A 24,100-nucleotide genomic window follows, 5' to 3' on the forward strand; every position below is an offset into this window, starting at 1 on the left:
CTGCGCAGCGCAGCTGGGGAAATGGCAGATTGCAGCACCGAGATCGGTGGGAACGAGCGCTGGGCCCCAGAGCCGGCCCTGTTGCCGGAAGACGGTTAGGTAACCCGCCTTTGACATCTGTGTACTGAGTGCCCACTGTGTGCAAGGTGCTGTTTGGGGCTCTGGGAACATTGCAGAGGCGGACGTCCTATCCCCGCTTCAGGGGGTTGCCGTTCTGGAGGAAAAAGACACTCTAACCATGCCCTCCCGTGTTTGTTGATTTACTACTCATACATGCTAAGCCCAGTACCCCACATCGCGCTGGCAGGATCTCATCTCATCTCTTTAACAAATCTTGTGATTGTTATCCCGTTTTATAGATGACACTCTCCCGCTTTAGAAGCCTACCCACAGGCCTTCTCTGGCAGGCCAGTGGTGAAGACTCAGCGTTTCCAATGCGGGCGACACTGGCTTGATCCACGGTCAGGGAAACTGAGATCCCACTTGCCAGCTAGGGGTGGCCAATACTAATACTAATATTAAAACTACCCACAGGGACCTTCTGCAGATCTGCCCATCAGCGCCTTTCGAAAGAGGGTGAGCTAAGGTGAAGTGCAAACGATGACACAGAGCCTTGCTCTCAGCTCACAGTGACCTAACGGGGCAGGCATGAGGGGTCTGGCATCTTCTGATAAGAGTCAGGCCCCGCCTGCCCAAACCGCTCTCCTGAACTCTCCTGAAGAGCTTTCGAATGCTTTTGGAGCCATGTAATAATGCCTTTTCCCAGCATTCTTTAATCATCATTACTCCGTACTCAGGCATTTGATTGCTCATCTCTTTCTCAATTCTTTCATGAGTGGAGACTTTCTTTCGTGATTGGATTAGGGCTAGAGCAGCCTTCAGCCCAGCGGTGCCAGAGGTGAGTCCCCCCTGCCCACCGTCCCATCCCCTATAATTGCCACTTCACTCTCCCTTTCACCCTCTCTCCCAGTACCCATGTGTGACCCCTTCTGTGTGCCAGGCACCTGGGTCAGGAGACCCTAGGGAGGCAGAGGAAGACGCAGGCCTCTGGGAGAAGGGTGACAGATAGGATCCAGAGAGGGGAGCCCAGGAGATTGGAGGAGCCCAGGGGTCCCATCACCTGGCCGGGGGAGAAAACAGCCCCTGCAGGAGTGAGCATTTACAGCTGTGCCTGGAGGCCAGGAGGAGTTGTCCAGGGTAGGGTTCTCTGGGTTAGAGATGCAGGACAGGAAGTGACCTTTGGGGGGCTGGATGCCAACCAGGGTGTACCACGGCATCTGGAGGCTAAGTCCAGGTAGCAAAGGGCCAGTGAAGACACGAGTGGTCGGAAGGCAAATTCCTGAAGGGTCTTCAGAGCTGGGTTAAAGGAAGTGCTTTTCCCTCTCCAACAAGCAGGGATGCAGCATAGCCGCAGAAACCAACTTCCGTGTTGGATTCAATTCAACCAACAGTTAGTGAACATCTCTGATTAACCAGGTTTCTCAGGCGGTGCTAGTGGTGAAGAACCTGCCTGCCAATGCAGGTTAGATGTGAGAGATGTGGGCTCGATCCCTGGGTCAGAAGGCCGTGGAGGAGGATCACACAGAGTCAGACACGACTGCAGCAGCTTAGCTCGCACACACGCCACGACTGGCCTTGCTCTGGGAATGTGTGTGTGCCAAGCGGTTTCAGTCGCGTCTGATACTTTGCGACCTATGGACAGTAGCCCGCCAGGCTCTTCCGCCCATGGGATTCTTCAGGCAAGAATACTGGAGTGGGTTGCCATGCCCTCCTCCAAGGGATCTTCCCAACCCAGAGGTTGAACCTGTGTCTCTGACATCTCTGGCATTGGGAGATAGGTTCCTTACCACTAAGGCCGCCTGGGAATAATAGACTAAAAAGCAGCACATAAGACTGATATAAGAGAGATTAAAAATGCACTCATGGAGCTGGCATTCTAGTGGGAGGAAGAGTGGGAGACAGCCAGTAAACAAGCAAGCAAAAGGCACGACACGTCAGCTAGGGGTGGAAATCCAGCAGGGGAGGAGAGTGGAGGGCGCCTGGCACAGAGAGTGAGGACTTCAGTGTCAATGCGATGCTGGGGCCCAGACCCCAGGAAGATGAAGGAGGAGCTGCTGATGTTGGGGGCAAGCTGTCCAAAGCTCAGTGAGGCACAAATGCTCAGGCCAAGAGGTGCAGGCTGATCTGAGGAGCAGGAGCCGGTCAGGGAAGCTGAGTGAGACAGGAGGGAGGGTGAGAATGTGAAAGGGCTTTCTTCACCTGTGAGCCCAGAGAGATGGGGGTGCTGGAAGCTTGGCTACTGTGAGAAGCCAATAAAGGCATCTGAGAAAATAGAATGGGTGAATGGCAGGCCCGCCAGCAGCAGAAGCTGGTGGAGGATATGAGATCTCTTCCAGACAAGCTCTGGAAGATATGAGACCACTCTAACCTTAGAGAATGTTGCTCCTAAAACTGACAGCCTTTGTATAAGATGATCATGGGCTGGCATAGCTGTCCGTGAGATGGTACTGAATTTTTAAAAAGTAGTTTGCAGCAGAATATAATCCACTTTGTGTGGGAAAAGTGATTAAATGATAAATAGATGATAAATTGATAGGTAGAGATAGATACAGTGAAAGGAGAGGAGGAAATGGCCAGAGAGAAAGAGGAAGGAAGGGAGGAAATTGCACAGACTTGTTACCCAGTGGGAACCAACCCTGCAGCTGCCCTGCTCTTGAACTGACTCTAGACTCAGCATAGCCTGACCACCTCCCTCCATAAACCCAATCCTGAACTGTTACCAAAGGTGTACATTTTGCTTTTGATTTTCTTTACTTTCTTTTTTTGGCCACACTGCACAGCATGTGGGATTTTAGTTCCCCTGGCCGGGGATCGAACCTGTGCCCCTTGCCCTGGGAATGCGGAATCTTAGCCACTGGACCGCGAGGGAAGTCCCTGTTTTTTCACTTTCTTTATCATGAAATATATGAATAAAGAATATGCACAGTCTGGTCCACTGTATTGCCAGAAATGGAAGTCTCAACAGTAGATTTTACTGCTGGTTTCCCATAGAGATAGAGAAGGGGGTTACAGGATGCAGGGCTTGTGGAGGCTTCTGGAAACTCCATATAAGTACCCTGCTCCCTTCCCAAAGCCCGTCTCTCCACCTCACCCCCAACTTTCCACTCTGAGCCCCCTTCTCCAAGCACCTTGGCTTCCTTTCCCTTCTTCTTGCTCTTCCGGGCATTTCCTGCTTGGCAAGACCAACGCTCAGCGCCCTGAGCACTTGACACCACAAACAGTGGGCTGCTGGTCAGGCTGGGACCTGCTGCCCTTTGGCAACCCAGGGTCCCACTTGTGCCCTCAAGAACTGTTTAGAGTGGTCTCTTCTGGGGAGGCTTGGCATGCCATTTTCCTCTCTTCTGAACAATTAAGTTCTTCTCTGAAAGTGAAAGTGTTAGCCGCTCAGTCATGTCCAACTCTTTGTGACCCCACAGACTGTAGCCCACCAGGCTCCTCTGTCCATGGGATTCTCCAGGCAAGAATACTGGAGCGGGTTGCCATTTCCTCCTCCAGGAGATCTTCCTGACTCAGGGATCGAACCCGGGTCTCCTGCTTTGCAGGCGAATTCTTTACTGTCTGAGCCACCAGGGAAACCCTTCTCTACACTAATTTTATGTTTTTTAAAAAATAATTATACTGCCATCTAGGCCTGCCCTTATCATCACAGGGCTCAGACAAAGAGAGCAGAAAGAGGCCTCTGAGCATTGCTTGCCCCTGCCCCTTCCCTTCCCATCCCAGATCCGGCCTCTGGGCAGCCATGGGAGAACATGTGCTCGGCTCACTCCCAACACTCGAAAGCAAACCCTCGGTCACTCCTCAGCACTAGGCCTGCCCTTGTCAGGTATGACCAGACACAGGCCTCTGCAGGCTCTGGAAGTGGACCTGGGAACGTTCAGGCTGGAATCGCATAGATCAGGCTGCCCAGACACGCAGGAAGTCTTAATACCGCATCCACCCAATGGTAGGATTAGGACCGTCTTCCTCTGACATTCTCCAGTCTTGTTGGAAACTTTACATCTAACAGAATATGTATGATCTCTGTGGCCCCCAGATTACTTGGCCACATTTTAGGGAATCGGTTTGACTGCAGGATGGCACAGTGGAGAGCTAGGGCACCAGGCAGATCTGTAGGATATTCTGGGTTTTTTCACTTTCTTGCTGAGAGTCCTTGAGCAGGTTCTCTCAGCTGTCTGAGCTTCAGTTTCCTACTCTGTAAAAAGATAAGAGGAATGGCCACTTTTCAGAGTCACTGAAAGGACTGAATGGCCAGGCAAATGAGTGGCACATCTTAAAAGCGCAACTATTACTAGTTTTTAAATGCCATTTGATGCCAGGAATATTTTGACGATCCTCCTAGGGTGGTTTCAGAAAGCTTATTTCCTGGTCATAATCACTTCCTCCATCATCCCCTACGTCATTCTCGGTCCTTACTTCACTCACTGTCCCCGCCCTGCCTCTCCCATGAGCCACATCACCGCTCCCTGCCTCAGGCTTAGCCGATTCCCCACCCCCACTCCCAACCCCGCCTCAACTCCAGGGTTCAGCCTGAGAAAAAAAGTGCCAAGAGGGCACACTTTCTCTTTTTCTTCAGGATGCTCTTTTGACCTTTTCCCTCTCCTTGACCCATTTCAGACCCTTTTATTCACTTCTGCAGAAACCCTGTGATTGAGCAAAAGTCAAGCGTGTTACTGCTCCCAGGGTTATTTGCAGGTTATACTGGATAAGCTGAGGCTTTGCCACTCACTCAGGGGGAAAAAAGCTGGCTGGGAGCCAGAGACTTGGATTCAAAGTTTTGTGTCTGTGCTGCCTAATTGTGGGGTCTCTGATGAGGTCATTTTTACCTCTCTGAGCCTCAGTGCTCTCACGTACAAAATGGAAGAAGGATTCCTACCCAGCAGTTTGTAGCACAGATCACTGACATGTGTCAGGTACGGAGAAAGAGGAGTTTGGTTGGCATTAGCAGTTAGTGGAGGTCAGATCATGCAGGGCCTTGAAAAGTAACTAATGGACTTGGGCTTCATCCTGAAGGCACTGGGGGAGCGGTGATGACTCTCAGCAGGTGGTGGTCATACTCGGTGCTGGAGCTGTGGTGGGGGACGTCTTGCTCAGGGTGACAAGACGGCGAGAGGCAAGAGGTAGCGGAGCAGCCGTGAGACCTCAACTCAGGCAGTGGCTGGAGAATGAGGAGGAGAGCTGGCCTGGAATTGGCATCCCCTCAGGAGGAGGTGTCCTCCTTCTCCACTCCTGTCAACTGGAGGGTCTGAGAGCCTCTGTGCAGCACTGGTCTCCTGGATTTAACCCTGGATGGGGGGACAGGAGAAGCAGGAGGAAGGAGAGCCTGAGAGGGGGGCAAGGTGAAAATCAGGGGACATCTGATTTTTTTCTTTCCCAATTTTTCAAACACTGATTTTCAGCTAGAACAGTCAAAACCTGGCAAAAAAAAAATGAAGGAAAACAAATTTTTTACTGAGAAATAATCATATCTAATTTTCACTGAACTCTTACTGTATGCCAGGTTCCATGACAGCCATTTTACTCCATACTCTCACCTGGCGGCTCAGACAGTGAAGCGTCTCCCTGCAATGCGGGAGACCCGAATTCAATCCTGGGGTTGGGAAGATCTCCTGGAGAAGGAAATGGCAACCCACTCCAGTATTCTTGCCTGGAATATCCCACGGACGGAGGACCCTGGCAGGCCACAGTCTATGGGATCGCAGAATCGGACACGACTGAGTGACTTCACTTTCTTTCTTTCTCATTTAATCATGACGATTAGCCCATGGAGCAGGTATCATCCGTGATCTCACTCTTAGAGATGAGGAGCATAGGAACAGAGAGATTGAGGATGGTGTCTAAGGTGAGAGAGGACAAGGACCGTGATTCAAGGTTGTCAGACCTCAAACCCCCAAGTACCTAGAGGACAATGAAACATCTGAGAACAGAACAAAAAGAAAAGCAGAACTCTGGGATGTTCGGTAACAGTGGGGTAGTCACTCTTCCCTACAAATAGTCAGCAACCCTTAGAAAAAATTGTGCAACATGACATAAGTGGGAAAAGCACGTTAGATGCAGTGTGACTACAAGTACATTCTAGAAGTCCATGAACACAAGACACTATTCACAAAAGCAATAAAGAATATAAGGTACCTAGGATAAGCTGTGAAAGCCTTTTAAAGAAAGTTATAAAATTTCATTAAATGACCTTAAAGAAAACCTAAATGGAGACACACGCTATGTTGGTGGATAGGAAGGCAGTTTTCCTCAAAATGTCCTAACACTATTTCAGGCAAAAAACCAGCTCAGTTTTTTGTATAACTTGGCATGCTGTATCTTCAAAATATACAGAAGAGCAGAGGGCCCAGAAAGGCTAAGACAATCCCAAGCAGATTTCTGGGCAGGGGCTTAGCTTCCCCGATATCAAATTAGTAAAGCAACCACAAAAATGAAGGGCCCCCAGAAGGGATCCACACATATTAGAAAGCCTGATTTTGTTATTTTATTATTGCTCTTTAATTCTACTTATTTACTTTTTAGAAAATTTGGATGGCAGATGCCCTGAAGGCCAGAGAGGAAATAAACATTGATTCCACAAATAAATCCGGGGATTTCGGCTATCCAGATGGGGAAAACAATACCCTTAGCACATAAAAGATCAATTCCAGGTGGGTCAAGGCCTCAAAAGTGAAAGGAAAAGCTTAAAATTCTTTTTTTTTTCCTTTTTTTTAATATGAAATTCTTAAAAGAATTATTCAGCCATGAAAAATAAGGAAATCCTGCCATTTGTGACATGGATGAGCTTTGGGGGCATTATGCTAAGGGAAGTAAGTCAGACAGAGAAGGACAAATGCTATGTGATATCATGTATATGTGGTATCTGTTGGCAGAGCTTGGAGGGGTGGGGACAATGGGGCGATGTTGGTCAAAGGGTATGAACTTCCAGTTACAGATGAATAAATGCTGAGGATCTAATGTATAACACGGTAACTGTATTTACGATACTGTATTTTGTCCTTGATATGTGCTGAGACTAGATCCTAAATATTCTCATCACACACACACACAGACAGTAACTATGTGAGATGACGAATACAGTAACCAACCTTATTGTGGTGATCATTTCACAACATGTGATACATACAGTAAATCATCGTGTTGTAGACCTTAAACTTACACAATGTTATTTGTCAGTTATGTCTCAATATAGCTGGGGGCAAAAGCCTTGGAAGAAAATATAGAATACCTTTATGATCTCAGGCAGAGACAGATTCTGAATTAAGCAGAAGTCAGAAAGTGTAATCATAAAGAAAAAGATTGGAAAGAAAAACATTTGGCTAAATTAAAATAATTTCCTTTCCATCAAAAGACATCAAAAGAGATGAGATGACAAGCCATAAATTTGGAAAAGACATTTGTACTGTATACTCAATAAATGTTTAGTATCCAAAATAGATAAAGTCTTCCAATTCATAAAACTAAGGCAAACAATTTAATAGGAAAATGGACAAAAGACTTAGATATTTTACATAAGAGGAAATAAATATGACCAAGAAACTCATGGTAAGATACTGAATATTGTTATTACTCATGAAAATGTAAAATAAAACCACATTGAAATATCATTTCACACCCACCAAACTGGCAAAAATGGTAAGTTTCACAATAGTGTGCTGAAATGAGAACAATCATCTATTCTTGATGATGAATATATTGATCCTGCCACAGTGGAAAATAATACACATACATATATCTTCAGTTAAGTTCGGTTCAGTCACTCAGTCGTGTCCGACTCTTTGCAATCCCATGAATCGCAGCATGCCAGGCCTCCCTGTCCATCGCCAACTCCCAGAGTTCACTCAAACTCATGCCCATCGAGTCGCTGATGCCATCAAGCAATCTCATCCTTTGTCGTCCCCTTCTCCTCCTGCCCCCAATCCCTCCCAGCATCAGGGTCTTTTCCAATGAGTCAACTCTTCTCATGAGGTGGCCAAAGTATTAGAGTTTCAGCTTCAGCATCAGTCCTTCCAATGAACAGCCAGGACTGGTCTCCTTTAGGATGGACTGGTTGGATGTCCTTGCAGTTCAAGGAACTCTCAAGAGTCTTCTCCAACACCACAGTTCAAAAGCATCAATTCTTCGGTGTTCAGCTTTCTTCACAGTCCAACTCTCACATCCATACGTGACCACTGGAAAAGCCTTGACTAGAGGGACCTTTGTTGGCAAAGTAATATCTCTGCTGTTTAATATGCTATCTAGGTTGGTCATAACTTTCCTTCCAAGGAGTAAGCATCTTTTAATTTCATGGTTGCAATCACCATCTGCAGTAATTTTGGAGCCCCAAAAATAAAGTCTGACACCGTTTCCACTGTTTTTCCATCAATTTGCCATGAAGTGATGGGACCGGATGCCATGATCTTCGTTTTCTGAATGTTGAGCTTTAAGCCAACTTTTTCACTCTCCTCTTTCACTTTCATCAAGAGGCTTTTTAGCTCCTCTTCACTTTCTGCCATAAGGGTGGTGTCATCTGCATATCTGAGGTGATTGATATTTCTCCCGGCAATCTTAATTCCAGCTTGTGTTTCTTCCAGTCCATCATTTCTCATGACGTCCTCTGCATAGAAGTTAAATAAGCAGGGTGACAATATACAGCCTTGACGCACTCCTTTTCCTATTTGGAACCAGTCTGTTCCGTGTCCAGTTCTAATGGCTGCCTCCTGACCTGCATATAGCTTACTATGCAACAGTTCAGTTATTACTGCATAACTGGAAAAACTCCCACATACATGTACCAGGGCGTATGTGCTAGCGTGGTCATGGCTGTCTTGCTCGTCAGCAATTCTGGAATCACTTTATATGCACACTAGAATGGCTGTTACTAAAAGAAGAAGAAGAAAGAAAGAAAGAACAAGCGTTGACAAGCATGTGGAGAAATTGGCATCCTTATGAGCTGCTGGGAGGATTGTACCATGGTGCAGCCGCTGTGGGAAACAGTGTAGCGTTTCCTCAAGGATGAAAAGTAGAATTAACACATGACCCAGCAATTCCATATCTGGAGATACACCCAAAGGAACTGAAAGCAAGCCCTCCAACAGGTATTTGTACACCTGTGTTCATAAACACATTATTCTCAGGATCCAAAGGTCAAAACAACCCAAGTGTCCATCAACAAGTGAATGGATAAACAAAACGTGGTATATACACACAATGGAATATTATTCAGCCTTAAAAAGAAGGAAGTTCCAACACATGCTACAATATAAACGAATCTTTAGGACATTATTCTAAGTGAAATAAGCCAGACACAAAAAGACAAAGACTTTATAATTCTACTCACATGAGACATTTAGAGCAGTAAAACCTAACAGAGAGGGAAAGTAAAATGGTGGCTGTGGAGAGGAGAGAGTGGAGAGTTACCGTTTAATTGTTACAGATTTCACCTTGGGAAGATGAAAAAAGTTCTTCAGATGGATGGTAGTGATGTTTGCATAACCATGTGAATCACTTAATGCCATTGAACTATACACTTAAAAGTGGTTAAAAATGGTAAATTTTATGTTAATATATATTTTATCACAACAAAATATATCTTTAATCATTCCATTTAGTGAAATATTTCAAAGAAAAAAAAAATCCTGGACGCTCTCCACAGGTCCCGCCGCAGGAGAATGGATAAACTGGAACGCGACATCCACATACGAAGGGGTGAGAACGAGTAATCTACGCTTGCACACATCCCTGCGGCTGAATCTCGCAAAGATCATACATGAAAGAAGCAAGCTGGAAAACAAGGCACTTCAATGATATCAAGGTAAAAAGCATTACACTGTATGTTTACACAACACAAATACAGTAAGACTGTAAAGAGAGCAAAGGAAGGGCAGAAATTTCAAAATGGCGGCCGCCTCTGAGCGGGTTGGGGGGCAGGGACGCATGGGGGCTTGCTTCTAAGCTACGCTGAAGTTCTGTTTCTTACAGTGGGTGATGGATACCTGAGTATTCACTCTGTAATTCTTTAAATTATACATCTGCATTATACATACTTTGGGTGTATCTATATTACATACATTTTTAAAAACCTGACTGAACAACCACAGCAAATTACACAGAAAAAAAAGACTGAAAGAATTCTAAATGTGATGGTATCTCAGTAGTGGAACTCTCTTACTTTCTCGTTTTCTCTATTTTTAAAATATTCTTTCACCCTTTCATACGGAAAAGAGCACTAAACCATATTAAGGGAAACAAAAAATGAAGAGAGCTTTTCCCTCAGATTTTCTCAGAGAAAAGGGAAATGAGACAAAATGGGTGAAAGCTTTGGGCTTTCCCTAATTTTAGTAGTAACAGATGACTTTGGGATTTTGAGGCAAAGAGATAATGAATTTTAATTTTTATCTTGAGGAGGGGAACTGTTCCTCCCAAAGTGAACTCCCCCATCCCTCTTCTCAGGAAACCCCTGCCAGTTTCAAGAGTGGGCAGCGGGTTCTGATGCCCTTTTGAAACAAGGGACGTCACTAAGGAGATGAAGCCACGGGGCTCAACCAGACCTTGGTGGGACTGATTTCAGATCCCCTGAAATCAGGGCATGCATCCCTTTTCAAGAGCCTTAAAGACCAGATGAAAGAGAAGATTACGAGTAACATCACAGAGCTAAGAGAAACATTTGAGCTAGGAGATGGCTTGAGAAAATATGGTCCCATACAGTCGCCACACAATTATATAGTATGATTGCGTTTGGGTAAATTTACTTCAAGAGATTATGGGTTTCTCTTCCCAGCACTGTTATCTCGTGTGTCTCCTCTCTCTCACATCAGTGAGACACGAGTGAACACTCAACTGTTCACTCTCTTGAGGCATTCATGTACTCCACAAACACTGTTTGGGACCTGGAGGTGCAGGTGAGTGAGACAGTGACTCTCACTTCAAGGACCTAACCCCTGTTAATGAAAAAGTTAATACTCAATCTAAGAAAGGAACTGAATATTTTATTGGAGCCAATTATAACCTGGGAGATAGTCTTTCAGAACGCTCGAAGGACGGCTCTGCCCATTAGAGGTCAAAACATGGTAATATAAATTTTTGAGACAAAGGTTATATGTCAATGACTCATCACTGACAGTTTACACAATCCAAATCTATGCATACAAAGAGTAGTGGGTCACAGATCATCTTGATCCCAAGCTGAGACTGAAAAGGGCTGTTATCTCCAAAGGATGTCTAGTTAACACAGCTGTACAATACTTACTAACGGGGAGGGAAGGGGCCCAGACAGGCAAAGAAAAATTTTATGTTCACATTTTTCTTACCTTGCCATAAAATATGAATTTTATGTCATCACCCTTAAGAAGAGGAAGGCACATATAATGGCAATTAGAATAGGAGGGGAAATGCTTTGATAACAATAAATACAAGACATTGAGGGCACAAAGGAGGAACATCTAACTTAGCCTGTGGGCGACAGGAGAGGCGCCCACAAGGGGATGGTCCCTGCACCAAGGTGCACAGGATGAGTTATAGTGAACCAGGCACAGAGGGGCTAAGATGGGGAGCTGGTCTGCCACACGCAGAGTAGACTGCATGGGCAAGGATGAGGAGGAGAGAAACAGCTGGGCCTGAAGAGAACCCTAAGTAGCTTGTTTTTTCTGGAATGTAATATTGTGACTTATAATTAGAAAGATAAATTTGGTCTTTGTCCAGTTTCTGATGCAGGGCTTCTAAAACCTTAGGAATTTCCTCAGTGATTAAAGTTGTCTTTTTTTTTAAAATAAGAATTTTTTAAAATTAATTTTAATTAATTTTTTATTTTTTTAAAGTCTTTGTTGAATTTGTTTCAATACTGCTTCTGTTTTAGGCTTTGGTTTTTTTGTTGTGAGGCACTAGCTCCTGATCTGGGATCAAAGCCTGCGTTGGAAGGGGAAGTCTGAACCAGTGGACAACCAGTGAAAAGAAAGTGAAAGCGAAAATCGCTTTCATGTCCGACTCTTTGGGACCCCATGCGTGGAATTCTCCAAGCCAGAATACTGGAGTGGGAAGCCTATCCCTTCTCCAAGGGATCTTCCCAACCCAGGGACCGAAGCGGGGTCTTCTACATTGCAGGCAGATTCTTTACCAACTGAGCTATCAGGAAAGCCGGACTGCCAGGGAAGCCCCTAAAGTTGTCTTTAGGTATTCGTAGCAAATTCCTTTCAACCACACCTGGGTTTATGTTAATGAGGTGACTCGGAAAGCCTCTAAGGATGAAAGCTGTTTGACAGGGGAACCAACTACGTGATTGGAGGGGTGTAACTTAGCTGTCTCCCTGAACTCCAGGAAGGCGAGAGGGGCTGGAGATTGAGTTCAATTACTAATGGCCAATGATTTAATCCATAGTGCTTATGTAATTAATGAAGCATCTGTAAGAACTCAAAACGATGAGGTTCAGAGAGTTTCCAGGTTGGTAAGCACGTGGAGGTGCTGGCAGAGTGGTTCCTTGGAGAAGGCATGCAAGCCCCTTCCACATACCTCGTCCCGAGTACTTCATCTGACTCTCATCTGCATCCTTTATAATACCCTTTATAATAAACTGGTGAACCGAGAGCCACTCTAGTAAGTTAATTGAACCCAAAGAGGGGCTCATGGGAATCTCCCCTTGCTGGCCACTCAGAAGCACAGGTGACAACCTGGACTTGAGAATGGCATCGAAGGGGGGCAGTGGGCACTTAGCTTGTGGGATTTAATGCTATCTCCAGGTAGACAGTGTCAGAATGGAGTGAATTGCTCGGAGGTGTCAGAAAACACACGCTGGATGGAGAACTGATGACAAGGCGGGCCTGGCCACAGGGAGCTGGAGAAATGACAAGAAGCCTTCTGTCTAAAAGATCTATTCTTACCCAGCTGAGGGACTTAGACTCAGTCCTTTGCAAACTGGGGGGCCATGCAGGTGTTTGAACAGGGAATGGAGGTAGTCGATTTGTCTCTTGAATTATGATTAATGCACCATTAAAATAGCCCCTTTGATGACATCATAAACCAGGAAACTTAGAGCACAAACCACAAGCAGATTAGATAAAGGGCAGGTACAATCCAAACTCAGACAAATCCACGTCTGAATCCTGCTCCCCTTCTCACCTGCTGGGGTGAGTCACCTGGCTCTCTGAGCCATGCTTGCTCTTCTGGAGTGGGGCTGACGTGAAACACCGCCCGTGGAGGCCCTGAGCATAGATCTGTATCCACCTGAAAAGAAACCTCCCAGATAGATTATCAGTCCAAAAGTGAAGTGGCAGAAGAATATGTATGAGACAAATACAAGCCAAAATGCCGAGAAAAAAGTTAGCAAGATTCACACCAAATTGAAAACAGCGATTCCTTCTAGAGAGGTAGAAGAAAACCAAGACTGGAGTTAGAGATCAAAGGAAGATTTAGCCTTATCTGTAAAGTTTTATTTTCTTTTTTTTACACGGAAAATGTATTCCTATACTACTTGTGTATTTAAAAATTAATTTTAAAATAACCTAACAAAAGTCCTTGACAGTGAGAAGATATTTGATCAGTGTTCCCTCCTGCTTGCTCTCACAGTGAGATTTGGGGCCTTTCCAGCCCCATTTCCCAATTCCAACCTTAGGTGAAGGCCGGCCTGTCATAGTCACTCAACAAATATTTGTAGAAGACCTTTCTGATAAGGTAGTAGGTCTCTTGCAAGTGGGTTAAAGGTCTCCCTTGGTGAACCTGAGACCCCACAGTCTCCCCCAGAGCCCACCTGAGGCACTCAATCCTCAGTGTCCCCATCCTACCCAGGACACTGCCCTCCCTCTGGCCTTCTGGTAGACCCTCGGCTCCATGGGAAGCTCCACTCTGCCTCCTCTCTCCTGGCCTTAGAGCTCCTGGCTGGCAAAGTAGAGAGATGCCGGCTTCCACTGCCTTCCCAAAGAAAGGCTGGGGTCACCCCTGGCCACCAAAAGGCCCCGTCCAGTGAAGAAAACCTTCAGAAGTGGGTGCCCTTGCTGGGGGCTGAGAGGACAAGAGAGACTTCATTTTCCACTGTGAACCCCCTTTCCTGTCTGAATATCTTTTTAAATAGTTACTTTTTATATTAAATTATCACTGTTTCTTTAAATAATCAATTTGTGAAAACAAAAACATCTCACAAAAGCTAATCCTATTTTGAAAACCCTGACTGAGGCCAGATTAGAGTCTTTGATCAATATAGACTTGAATGGAGTCAGGGCCGAAAAAGCAGTGGTCTTTTGATGAATGGGGTGACTCTTCTGGAGCAGAAGCTAGAGTTAATGTCTCCTTCATCCAAAATACCTAAACACTGGGACTTCCCTGGTGATCCACTGGTGAAGACTATATGCTTCCAATGCAGGGGGTCTGGGTTTCAATCCCTGGTTGGGGAACTAAGATCCCAGATACCATGGAGCACAGCCAAAAAAAACACAAAAAACCAACAACCCACTGACTAGAGCTCAGTGAGGATTTCTTTCATTTACACTTATATATTTATTTTATTTTTTTTAGGATTTCTTGGATTTAACTCACATGGGAAACCATGTCTCGGGTCTGCTAAAAATGTACTTGCTTTGGAAAGGAGGAGAGAAAATGAGAGGATAGAATGAATTCGCAGAGCAAGGAAAGGGCTTGGTTGTCCTTCAGATCTTTTCACTTCACCATGAGACCGGAGGGGCAGATGGGACTTGGTATCCAGCTAAACCCAGATCCAAGGCAGGGGGAATTCACATATGACCACTGGATAAACACTCACCCCCTCAACTATCCCGTGAGGTGGGCATTCTCTCCATTTTGCAGAGCAGGAAACGGCGATTATGGTGGGAAATTAGACAGCCCCAAGGTGACTCAGACAGGTATCAGCTGAACTAGGCTTGGGATTCTGACCTCTGACTTCAAAGCTTTCTCTTCCACCTTTGACCTCACCTCTCATCATGCAGCTCTTGGGGTTCCAGTGAGCCCGATTTTCATCTGATTTTTCTCCGTTGGAATACATGAGCCTTGCCAGAGGCACATTATTATTGGGCTTACCTATATTCACCACTATTTGGGGGGCACTATACACTCCTGCGTGGGAGGAATTTCGGCCTTGTGCACTAGCAAATCATCAGCTTGAGTGATGAGTGAACAACTGGAGATCCATGATTTACAGATGAAGAGGCTGAAGCTCAGGGAGCTGAAGGGATTTACTTCAGTTACACGGGAGTCGCACCCAGAGCCTTCCAGGGTTCCCTTTCTGTTTCCTCCTCAGAGTCAAGGTTGGCTTACCACCCAGCCCACCACCAGCCTACCCTGAGGAAACACAGCTCCACCCTCAGCCAGGAGAACAGCCCCATCTGCTCCCTGGGTGTCCCACACACCACGACACACAGTCATGCCCGGGCCACACAAAGGCCTCCCCAAGTCTCCAGGTTCAGCCAAGGGGCAGGGATGGAGGGAAGGGCCATGGGGGATGAAGCCTCTGGGAGACACCCGAGGTGCAGGCCCCACCCAGCCCCAAGCCACGCCACAGACTGCGGAAGAAAGGGTCCAGGTGAACTCCAGGCCAGAAAGAGAAGAGGAAGACGCCCAGGTGATGCCGAGTCACCAAGCCGGTGCAGCTGACTGCTGCCGGCAGAAGGGAGCACCGAGCTGAGTGGGACCTCAGCCCTGTGAGCTTCTCAGGTCTTGAAAAGCATGGATGGAATGCCACAGCAGAGGCAGCCAGATGTGCCCTGTCCAACACTTGCAGATGGCTGATGGGGGGCGTGCTTGTGTTCTCTGATTTTCACGAGAAGGGGTTTCCCTCAACACTTGTGGGGTCCCCTCACCTACTGTCTGGGGAGATGGGTGAATTCTGATTGGCAAGTTGTCACCCGGGGTCTGTGACTATGCTGTCCAGCTCTTTGGGAGGGAGGCTGCCCACAGAGAACCGCGTTCTGCTCTGTCTTATCTCAGATCACCCCAGGGAGGCCTGACCTTTTCCTGCCCTTCCTGTGCCTGCCTGGGTCTGTATGCCGCATTCAGAGATTCACCATCAGGAAGCCCCGATGCAGATAGTAGTCCCATTTGTTCCAAGCACAGCCAGGAAAGAGAAGACATATACTGGGCTCCCGCAAAGCCTTAAATCAAAATATTGTGGCGCAACCCCGCTTTGTATACTTCAGGGCCCCTAACTGTCTGTAGAAGAAAGTTCACGCTTTGAACACGTCTCTCAAAGCCCTTCACAACCCAGTCCCCACCTACTTGCCTCTCCAGCTTGTCGTAACCCATGGCCACAGCCACCGCCTGCTCTCCCAACGCCATGCTTTTGTGTCCTTCCCAGGATGTATCCGGCCCCCGAGATGGGCCCCATGATGACCCCCATCTCCTGGTATTCACACCCTTGTGAGATTCCCTCCCTTCGAGTGGAGGCTGGGCTTATGAATGAAAGAAGGTGGAAATGACAGCACACGCCTTGGAGAGACTTCAGAGAAGGCTGGCTCTCTCACTTGGCAGGGAGAAGCCGTGTCGTGACCAGTGTTAAGGACAGGCCCACGTGGCGAGGGCTAAACTCTCCTCCAACAGCCCCGTGGGTGAGCCTGGGTCTACCAGCTCCAGTCGTCTTGAGACTGCAGCCTTGACCAACAGCCTGACTGCAGCTTCATCATGGATCCTGAGCCAGAACCACCCAGGTAGCTGCTCCTGGATTTCTGACCATCAGAAACTTCAAGGCAGTAAATTGCTGTATAAGTCTGGGATAATTTGTTACACAGCAATAGATAACGCAGTCAACCTGCTTTTCTCCTTTTCTCCCTAAAATCTACTTATTCTTCAAGGTCTCAGCTCAGATTCTTCTTCTTCCTTGAAGCTTTTCCTAACTCCCTGTAGAAGATACCTGACGATTTTTCCTCCCAACATTCTCTCCTTCTTTGGGAATGCTGCTGACTTTCTTTCTTTCTGTTTTAAAGGCCTTGCTATGGGATCTTAGTTCCCCGACAAAGGATTAAATCTCAGCAGTGAAAGTACTGAGTCCTAACCACTGGACTACCAGGGAATTCCCACCCCTGACCTTTCTTTAGGAAACCACATTTCTTCCATCTGAATCTGCGTGTGTTGAATAAGGCTGATTTCACTCCAGGCTCCAGGGTGGGGATTCAGTCTAGGCTTGGCCTATCCCTTCTCCTGAGCCCACTATGCTGGTCTGCGAACCCCCTGAGGGTCAGCCAAGGAGCCTTTGCCTGAGGCAGCAGGAAACAGCTTGCCTTCAGCTGCTGGAGTTGCAGAGCTGGAAAAACAGCCTGGAGCAACAGGCAAGCATTTTGCCAGCACGAAAGGAAAGCCTCTCTAGGGACAAAGTCAGAACTTAAAAGATGAGCCTATGGGACTTCCCTGGTGGGCCAGTGGTTAAGACTGCACATCCACAGCAGATCCCACATGTCTTGTGGCACAGCAAATAAATAAATAAATAAATAAATAAAGGTGAGCCTAGGCATGGGGAGAGAGATTCCTGATGCAATTATTGAAGTGCCTGAAACCAAATCTACGTCTGGATTTTTCTTTCTTCCTTCTTTTTTTCTCTTCTCTTTGTTTTTCTCTCTCTCTGGCCCTAGGCAGGATATGTTAATTTGAGGTGATCTCAGCCACCTTGAACTGAAAGTGTTCAGACCAATTTACTCCCATGGGTAGAATTAGGAACACTCTACCAGCCTCCTAGAACCTCCGGTGCTGCCCCTAACACAGCGCTTACCATGAAATTGTACCCGCACAAGGAGCTGGGGCCCCTGAGGTCGATTCTTTGTTATAGCAACACACTTCTGCTTACCTCCTCCCTGCTTCCTCTACACAGGGCTGTGTTGTGTTTCTTTCTACAGCCAGAGGATCTGTCATAAGGAGGTGTCCTCTGAATAACTTAAAATGGATGAGAGAATGAATGACAGTCTTCTAGTTGGCCAGGAGACGTCACAGAGCAAGAAAGGAGAATTTGTTGAGAAGCCTGTTATGAGGCCCAAGTTACCCTCAATACCTCTTCAAGCTGACAAAGGACTATTATTTCTTAAGCTCTTCATCCAGGCCACAGTTGAACCAGCCACACCCCTAGAACACAAACCAGGCTCCTATTACAGAAAAACAAATCTGACCTGGCCATTTCCCTGCCTCAAACAACTTTCCGTGATGTGTTTGGCAAGAGCGGGTAGAGACCAGTGAGCATTTGGAGCCAGGGAACTTTCTACATTATAGAATGTTCATGTGTTTATCCATTGATTAATTCAGCAAGCATTTAATTAGCACCTGCTGTATGCCTGGCTCTGTACATGTTACTTCACCTTTACAGCAAGCTTTTAGGCCATGTATTTGTTAACTGTTGCTGCATAACAAATTGTCCCAAACTTAGTCGCTTAGAACAACAAACTTCTCATTTCCTGGGATCCAGATGCAGCTCAGCTGAATGCCTCTGGGTCAAGGTCTCCCGGGAGGTTGCAGTCAAGTTGTGGGTCAGGGCTGCGGTCAACTCAAGGCTCAACTGAGGCTGAGGGATCCACTCCAAGTTCAGTTACATGCTGTCTGGTGCCAGAAGATTCACCAGTGAGCTCTCCTTAGGACCTCTCCACAGGGCTGCTGGCTTGCCCAGAACGGTTGATCTGAGAAACAGTGTTCAAGGCAGAAGCCACAATCTTTCTGTATCTTAGTCTTAGGAGCGACATGCCACTGTATCTGCCATATTCTATTCATTCAAAGTGAATCACAAGTCCAGCCTACACTGTAAGGACAGAGATTATGAAAGCGTTTGGATACAAGGAGGTGGGTTTATTGGGATGGTGATTTTAGAGGTTACCTGCCACAGGAAAGGTATGTTTATCCTTCACTGCATACTCAGACAACCAGCTAGTTAAACTGTGTGTCCATGGCTCTCAGCTAGAGAGTCATCTGATTGCAGTGCTCTACCATTTCGCTAAGCCTGTTGGGGGTGAGGCGGAAGAAGGCAGGGAGAATGTGCTGGCAGAACAATGAACGGGGGATGGGATCTTTATTGACGGTCTACACTGTGCAGCTGAACAGCCACGAGCTAGTGGCTTACACTAAACATTTATTATCTCACAGAGTTTCTAAGAGTCAGGAGGAATCCAGGAGCGACTTGGATGAGTGGCTCTGGACGAGGGCTTCTTGGCTGTAGTTAAGCTGTGGGCTGGAGCTGCAGCTCTGAAGACTTAGAGGCTCAGGACCCACTTCTAGGATGACTTGCTCACATGGCTGTTGGCAGGAGGTCCCAGTTCTTTGCCATCCGACCCCTCTCTAACCGTGCTTGAGTATCTTTATGACCTAGAAGCTGGTTTTCTCCAGAACAAGTGATTCAGGAGAGCCTAAGGAGAAGCCTCAATGCCTTTACTACCTAGCCTGCAGAGTCATATGAGGTGATTTCTGCAATGTCCTGTTGGTTACCCAGCTTGGCACTTCACATTGTGGGAGGTGATTACACGAGGGCATGGGAATATCAGCCACTTGAGGCTGGCTACGATAGGGTCCTGAAAGATTAGCAATCCTAAAACTCAGTTTTTAGTAAGTTACTTCCTTGGTCAAGAGATGCAGGGTTTTCTCATTTACTGTAACACAACGTCTGATTTCCTTTGTCCCATCTTACAGTGTCTTCTGGGCACACAGGCCTTCTGGGACTGGCTTACAGACCTCAAGAGTCCCCACAGAGATCTCTGTTGATGTGTCCCTTCCCCCCATTCTCTCTGGGAATTCTTACAGAAGGCCTGCCTCTCTGGGAAGCTGCCATTCAGCCTTCAATACATAGTTGTGGCCCCCCACCACCTGCCCCACCATGTGCAGGCTCTGGTTGGGTGCTAGGATACAGTGATGAGCAAACAGACATCCATACTCCAGGGAGAACTTCCAGTCAACATGGGGAGGTAGACACTAGCCAATTAATAATAACCTCATCACAAACTGTGACAATTTCTCCCCCTAAAAACCTATGGGTGCCATGTGACCATATAATGGGGGTCCGGGCCTATTCTGCATGTGGTAGTTGAACCAAGTCAAGAGATTAACTAGGCTGGGTAGGTGTATTAGTATTAGGTTCAGATGTTAAGTGTCTGAAAATACAAAATAACAGTAACTTAAACCAGACATGTGTGTTTCCCTTTGGCTTAGAAGTTTGGGGAGATGTTTGAGGACAGCTACTGTGTCATTCAGGGGCAGGGGCCCAGGCTCCCTCTATCTTGTTGCTCTGCTCTACACGACCTTCACTGAATGGGGCAGGATGGTGGCATCCACATTCTGGGTAGCCAGAGGGAGAGAAGGACACAATGGGTAACATCCACCGAGAATCCCTGAAGCAGCTACATTTCTTTACATCTCAGTGGCCAGAACTTAGTCACATGGCCACACCTAGCTGCAAGGGAAGCTAGGAAATGTAACTTTCCTTCTGAGCACCCATATGCCCAGCCGAAAATTGGGAGCTCCATCTTCATGCAAAAATAGCAACCATAGTCAAACCTCTCTTACACTTACTCTGTGCCAGGCACTATCCTAAATCCTTGACATTCACCAACACATTTTATCCTTACAACACGTCTATGCGGAAGGTACTATTATTGTCCTAATGTTACACGTGAGGAAACTGAGGTACAGAAGTAAAATAAATTAGTAAGTAGACAGATTAGAATGTGACCCCATGCAGTTTGGCTCGAGCATGGGCTCTGTTACCATCGCTAAGAGTTATGAAGAAAGGGAGAATCTACTGGGAGGCATGCGTATTCTCTGTTCATTACAGCAGGGTGGAACACAGAGAGATGAACGCGCTCAAGGCGAAAGAAACAGCAAATGCAGAAGTCCCCTAACCCCCCAAAATGTGGTCCTTTATCACAGTGTCTCTAGGAATTAAATGTGTCAACGAATCTTTTGGAGACCGTGTGAAATGCGCACTTAATTCAATAGGTCTGGGCTGGGGCTGAGAATTGGCCCCATGGTGCCTTTGCAGTTGCCTGGTGGGCCAGCACCAGACTGTGGACCAGACTTTGAGAGGGAGTGCCGGGGGCCAGCGTGAGGAATTCCGCCCATGGCAAAGGTCATGAGGAAGGAGGCTTGGCATACGCAAAGGCGTGATCAAGCCTCAGGAAACCCCCTGTTCCCGAGCATCTAACCCCAAAGCCAGAGTCTGTTTTATGCTCTCACCTACACCTCTGACTTTACGGGGGCTCTCCCCCATAACCGTTTCTCTTGGAGAAGGAGTAAACGTGCAGCTCCAAGGCAATAAAAATTCTTGGGCGTGACAAGAGTGTTTCAGCTTACGGACTCCTCTGAAGGTTATCTAGCCCACCTGTATAGGTTTGTCCGGCCACATGTGATTGTTTACAGCCTCCAAATCTGAGAGGCATGAGATGTTTTAGACTTATTAAAGGCGAAATCTTTTGGGGAGTTGGAAATTATTAGTATAGTGTGTTGGTTAGGAATTATATTGGTGAAGGGTTCTTCATTTGTTGTGTCAATAATTGCTGCTAATTCCCTGCTCTGGGTGGGACAAGGATGTCTCAGGTCAAACCTCTCTGCTGACAGACTAGCTTGTGTGACAGGATTATCCGTACTGCTGCCACTAGGCACAAGATTATTTACTACCTCTCAACTGTAAACAGCACAGAGAGTTTTGGAGTATTTTGAGAATCTTAATTAGCATAGGACTTTTTCTTCTTGTTGAGTCAATGATTGCCGCCAGGCCTCCATATCCTTAGGCACTTGGGAATATATTAATCAATGTATCTGGAATATAGCAAAGGAAATATAGTAGTTTTTGATGTTAGCAATACTAGACTTTTTGAGCTAATGGATTCTTCTCTTTTGTAATAGATCACTGTACTTTGTTATATATCACTGTGTCCTTGCTATCTAAAAATGTAACTTTATCATATCTTAAGACTAAATAGATCTTAAGGGGAGCATTGATGAAAGGATTTTCATTTGTTGGGTTGATGTTGGCTGCTAAATCTCCATATTCCCTGCCCTTATAATGAATATAACTAGCATATAGGAGAAATAAGTATTAACCTTTAAGCATATAGGAGAAATAAGTATTAACCTTTAAGATTAATCTTGTTAACCTTGAGTTGAATAAATTCCTTTCTTGATTGTAACTCACTACACCCTCACCCTATAGGAATGTAACTTTATTTGGAGGGTGGTGCCTGGTTTAAGAAAAAACACCCTTGGAAGAAATAAGTTTTTGGTTATCAGAAAGAAAGGATCATAAAATGTCAGCAGGTCTCATTCATGGCCAGAAGATGATGTAATATCCCTAAGACCTTTTTTTATACATTTATGTGAAGCACCTGATTTTGATAAAGGTCAGGACTGCTGACCCCCGCGTGACTCTGTATTCATCCCTATGTGTAACAAAACGTATATAAGCAAACACAAAAATAAAGAAATCAGATCAGTTTCCGGAAAGACTGATTCCCCCATGTCGCTTCTTTCTTGCTCCCGTTTTTCTGGCTGAATTCCCATCTGGAGCATGGATGCTATTCCACGTAATCCAAGTTATTCAGCTTCCTTTTCTCCACCAATCTTCCTACTACACTATCCATTTCTAATTTCTCTATATCTGTGATTAAATATGTATTTTTCCAAAGACGCCGACTCCGTCCCCCCACCTTCGAATCACCCTGGATCCACCGGAGCTGGACCCCGGCAAGGGAGGATTCATTGTCAAATGCTTATCACTGTGTGACTCCCCTCCTATAGAGGGCCAGGCAAACAGTCTTTTGGGCTCAGTGGCTACTCAAGGCCCCTTCAACCTTTCTACTGCTCCTAGGATTCAAGTTCCAGCTGAGATTTCCTTCTCTCTCCCAAGAGTGCCAGGCCCCTTGCTGGCTGAATGAATGAATGAATGAAAAGGGAAGAAGAGGCAACACTGTTATAGGGTCCAGAGGAAGAGTGCAGTTCACAGCCCACACCCTACAGCAGACAGGAACTGGCACCATGCATTCTGAATCCTCCCAAAGGAATAGGTACCACCATTTCTCTCTATTTATAGACGAGAAATGGCCTGCTGGCCCTGCTGTTTGAACCCGAGCCACACCGGCCCCCTTCCTCCCTTGGGATTTTTCAAGCGTCTGTGTTAGCAAAGTCTTCAGGTGGGGCCAGTCATAGAAGGGGAAGTTCAAAATGAGTTTCCTCCACCTGGGTCTTGTATTACAGCTACCAGCTCCTCTCCTTCAGCAATCCTGAAAGGAGATGCTGATTACCTGTGAATTGCACAGAAGGAAACTGAGGCTCAGAGAGGTCTACCCTGGCCCAAGTCACACAACAGGTCTTGGTCTGCCGTCCACAATAGACTGGGCTCAGAGCCAGGCTCAGTGAATACCACTGAAATGAACCATGAACTGAAGATGCAAGCAGAGAAGTGGAGCTAGCAGGCCAACCACAACAGCTTCAGGTGACAAGCCTTTACTAGGTGCCAGGCATCACACTACACAGTCTCCCAACTTTCTCATTTGATCCCCAGGAAAAACCTCCTCGGGTAAGCGTCATCAGCTTCTTCCTGCAGATGTGGAAAGGGGTGTGGGCTTAGAGAAGACCAGTGTGTTTCCCAGAGAGGCTCAGCAGGAATGTGGTTGGGTCCACTTTACAAATCTAGGCCTGCCTGACCTCCACCTTTCTGTCACGGTATTAGGCCCTTCACTCAGAGTTAGATGCTGTGCATAGCCCAGATTTGTACCATGCCATTTAATTTGCACAACTCAAGAAAGTGAAAGTCGCTCAGTCGTGTCCAACTCTTTGGGACCCCATGGACTGTACAGTCCATGGAATTCTCCGGGTCCGAATACTGGAGTGGGTAGCCTTTCCCTTCTCCAGGGAATCTTCCCAGCCCAGGGAATCGAACCCAGGTCTCCCGCATTGCAGGCGGATTCGTTACCAGCTGAGCCACCAGGAAAGCCCGAGAATACTGGAGTGGGTAGCCTATCCCTTCTCCAGCGGATCTTCCCGACCCAGGAATGGAACCGGGGTCTCCTGCATTACGGGCGGATTCCTTACCAACTGAGCTATCAGGGAGGCCTCAACTCAGGATTACTGGTTTGCAAAATAACGGAGGCAGTGGGGTTTGTTCGAGGCCACAGAGAAA

General features: G+C 46.6%; 1 long non-coding RNA gene across 2 annotated transcripts; it reads left to right on the forward strand.

Annotated features, from left to right (window-relative positions):
- The first annotated feature begins 708 nt into the window (after nt 1-708).
- LOC105602454 (uncharacterized) lies at nt 709-22,425 on the forward strand. 2 transcript variants are annotated; one of them, XR_001435858.4, is made up of 4 exons: nt 709-898; nt 6,577-6,704; nt 9,689-9,847; nt 11,888-22,425. It is a non-coding gene; the product is annotated as an uncharacterized LOC105602454 (long non-coding RNA). The 2 variants fall into 2 exon arrangements; XR_009596746.1 differs by having other exon boundaries at nt 14,533-22,425.
- The last annotated feature ends 1,675 nt before the right edge of the window (nt 22,426-24,100 follow it).

The sequence above is a fragment of the Ovis aries genome, chromosome 16 (assembly GCF_016772045.2).
Source record: "Ovis aries strain OAR_USU_Benz2616 breed Rambouillet chromosome 16, ARS-UI_Ramb_v3.0, whole genome shotgun sequence".
NCBI classification, from domain to species: domain Eukaryota; kingdom Metazoa; phylum Chordata; class Mammalia; order Artiodactyla; family Bovidae; genus Ovis; species Ovis aries.